The sequence below is a fragment of the Choloepus didactylus genome, chromosome 6 (genome assembly GCF_015220235.1).
Source record: "Choloepus didactylus isolate mChoDid1 chromosome 6, mChoDid1.pri, whole genome shotgun sequence".
Taxonomy (NCBI): domain Eukaryota; kingdom Metazoa; phylum Chordata; class Mammalia; order Pilosa; family Megalonychidae; genus Choloepus; species Choloepus didactylus.
The window spans coordinates 53,179,810-53,183,396 of NC_051312.1; the positions used below are offsets into that span (position 1 = coordinate 53,179,810).

Sequence of the window (3,587 nt, forward strand, 5' to 3'; positions counted from 1 at the left end):
GATAAGAGGACATGTGGAAAGAGAACCTGGAAAGGAAGAGTCAACCTGGACATTCCCATTCCAGTTGAGATTCCAGATGAATGCAGTGCTTAAGTGACTTCAGCTACACATATGAAGCAGGTGAACCACCCAGCTAAGCCCAAACAACCCATTGACTTGTGAAATATAATAAATCATCATTATTTCAAGCTATTAATTTTGGAGGTGGTTTGTTTATGTAGTAATAGATAAGGGATACATGGCTTCTCTCTTCCCTTCCTCCAGGACCCAAGGACAGAATGAATGGAAGCATTCCCTTGATATATACTCCAAAAAATACTATGGTGTTCATAACAGTCACAGCCCATGTTATACTGGAAGAGATCATTCATCTTCTCAAATGCCTTCATCCTTGTTGTTGCAGTGTTGTAATATTTATTGGTAGAAATAGATCATCAATGCATACTTTGTGTTTATATACAAAGTCTACATTTTCTTAAAGGGCTTTGTGTTTTGTGTTATTTGGAGTTATTTTTGTTTTGCTTTTTTTGGCCTCCAGTTGAACTTAACATATTATCTATGCATTTGATTCTTTATAGACATTTAAAACATGTTTAACCTAAATTCAAGAAACCATTCATATTGTATATCTTACTTAATAATCCAAGGAATTTTTGCATTTTCAAAAAAAATCACAAAAAAGAGTGAGCTCAGTTAAATAACTTATATGTTCTAAAATTTCCATTTCTACTTGAGAATAAAGAAATATTTGTTCAATATTATATATTGCCTGCTGTCTAATAAATCAGATTGTCAGAGGCACTCGAGTAAATTATCTCTGTTTTGAAATGATATCTTAATCCACTTCCTCTGAGATGATCTCATTAATAATAAACATTGTGCCATAGGCAGAAATAGCCAAAAAGCTTCAATAGGAACCAGACTGATAGCTTTCAGATTGACGATTTTAACCTTAAAATTATATACATGTATACACACAGATGGTATGCTGCGTATTAAATTTAACAATTCAAGTAACTTAAATACATTTAGCAAATACCCAGCCAAATATTCTTTCATAAAAAGACATTGTCCTTACAATAAAAAGTTAATGAGAGACTTATGTAGACCTCTGTGTCTGGACATAGTAGTGAGCCTATGAAACTTTAAAGTCCAAGTAAAGTCTGCTGTACTATTAAGAAAAAGGTCAATTTTTAACCTACTGAGTTTTGCAGATACAAAAGTGCTTAGCATGACAAAATTACCAAAATACAAATACCTTAAAGATTATTTGATTCTAGCAATATAAGTGTTCTGTATTTTTGGATAATTTAACATTTGCATTTTAAATTTTATATAAATTTCCTCTTTTTAACAAGTGAAAAGAGCACACAAAAAATAGTTTAAACTATAATCTGTTAGTTTTCATCCTGGTTAGCTTATCACAAATAAGTCAACAAAAGAATGTTTGGATACTCAGCTCTACCACAGTGCAGAACCAGGACAGATCCCACTTCCCCCACTGTTTGCTGTACTGGACCCCAGAAAAAGCTGCTGACAAATGGGACAAGCACAATTCTTGGAGAGCCATCGATCAATACAGTGAATGTGGAACTCACGCATGCAAGATAATTGCCTGAGTTTGTTTCCAGTTGATACCAACAATACAGATTTTATTTAGTTCATTGTCTATACTGCTATGCTCATAGTTCTGCAAGGAAAGATTGTCAATCTGCTCTTTCGTTAAACCCTGTATGTGGCCATCATCACTGCTCTCATTTAGTGAAAAGAAGTGAGCAAAGCGAAGAATCAAAGAATCTGGAGTGTCCCTGTTTCAACTAAATTGTTTGCACTTCTTACCTGCCTGTACCTCTGTTTTCACGGTGTGGGGCATGAGACTGGGTGGTCTCATGTGTGCCAGGCATTTCAGTGCTGTCATCTTGAGCCTGCTTGTCTCGAGAGGAGCCTTCACTGTGCAGGCTGCTATCATCACCCGTACCTACGTTAATCAATTCTGAGTGCATCTCTGGTAAATGCTGACCATTTCTCTGAACCTCTGACTTGGAATTGGCCTCCATTAGAGAACTCAGTTCTCCAAACCTGGTCATGATCTTCCTTAAAATTGACTGAAGGGCCCCTGATGATGGCTCAACAAGCTCATTCTCAGATATTCTACGAAGAGGCACCGTTATGGTGCTAACATAGGTTTGAATACCTGACCGCTCTAAATGAGAAATAGTTCTGGGAAGGCCCCCAGTCTTGCTTTTCAATAGTGGCTGTATTCTCCGCTAGTCCTGCTTTGGTCAAGTTTGCAGTATTATCCCGATTTCTGTTTTCTCTAGGGTGAATCCTTCTTAGTTGAAGATCCAGTGTAATCGGATGCTGACGTACAGCAGCTGAGGACCTATTAGAGTCTTCTTCTTCCACTCTTATTCTTGACACAAGTCTTGAATTAGAGAATGGGGTATATGTAGAACTTCTGGATTCTCCTTCTTGCTCTAAAAAGACACACATCACACCTCTCCTCCCATCAGATCTTCTAATGGTTCACTGTGAAGGTCTACTTTCCCTCTGTGAATTATGATAAACAGTGCTGCTCAGTCTCTGAATTGGTGACCGGCTTCGGCTTTGAAGGAGGATGGTAACCTTATTGGCTCTAATCTTTGGTTTGTGTTCCTCACTGTAACATTAGTTCCAGCCCCACTTTCCCAAACATGTGCTGCACCAAATTGTTGTCCCTCCCTTTGCCTGAGTTCACTACCACCTGATTGGTTTGTGTGACCACTGAAATTAGCATGTGGAGCATCCTTTATAGGAAAACCAACTGATCCCCCAATTCCATTTCTTAATTTTCCCATTGCAGAGAAAGATACTTCTACTGAATTCTGCCCCCTTGAAGCAAGCCTAGTCCTTGGAATGTTAGAACTACTACCACCGAAATCCATTGAGGTTTGACTTCTTGTTTGCTCAGCCACAGGACTATTTGATCTTTGATTCCTTTTTCTAGCATGAGCTCTGCTAATACCTGAAAGTGGAATGCCCATATAATGTTCTCCATGATTTTCAAATCCTCTATTCTCATGATTTATGTGGATCTCCAGACTAAATAGAAACTCTCCACTATTGGGGTTTGTTTGACTCACAACTCTCCAAGTTTGGTTCCCATTTTGCATTTCCAGTACAGCGAAAGGTGTTCAACCATTGTAACAGAGAATCTTCATTTGAGCTTTCCCTAGGGACTTCTGAGTCTTTGGTAATGGGCCCATCTTCCCTATTTCCCAAGTCAGGCTGAGTTGCTAGCTGTTTCTTGACTCCATCTAATTGCTGCTGTAATTCTTCTGATGCTATTTCTCCAGGGGTGCCTAAAAGATTATGGTCTCTCATTAACCAGTCATCTTCATCACTGAGTTCATTAAATTACTGATAATAGGCATCTTCTCTGTGGAGATGCTCTTGCTGCCGTCTTCTCTCACTTTCATGATAATTATGGTCTTGAGTTGAGGTTTCTGCACCACCATCATCTGATCTAGATCTAGACTGAGTCATACTGAGATATCCTGGTTTTCTTATTTTTCCTTTCAACAGCTTTTAAAATATGCAATGTTACC

The 3,587-nt window shown here is 38.2% G+C and overlaps 1 pseudogene; it reads right to left on the reverse strand.

Annotated features, from left to right (window-relative positions):
* Positions 1-1,461: 1,461 nt before the first annotated feature.
* Positions 1,462-3,181, reverse strand: LOC119536931 (annotated as a pseudogene).
* Between the last annotated feature and the right edge of the window lie 406 nt (positions 3,182-3,587).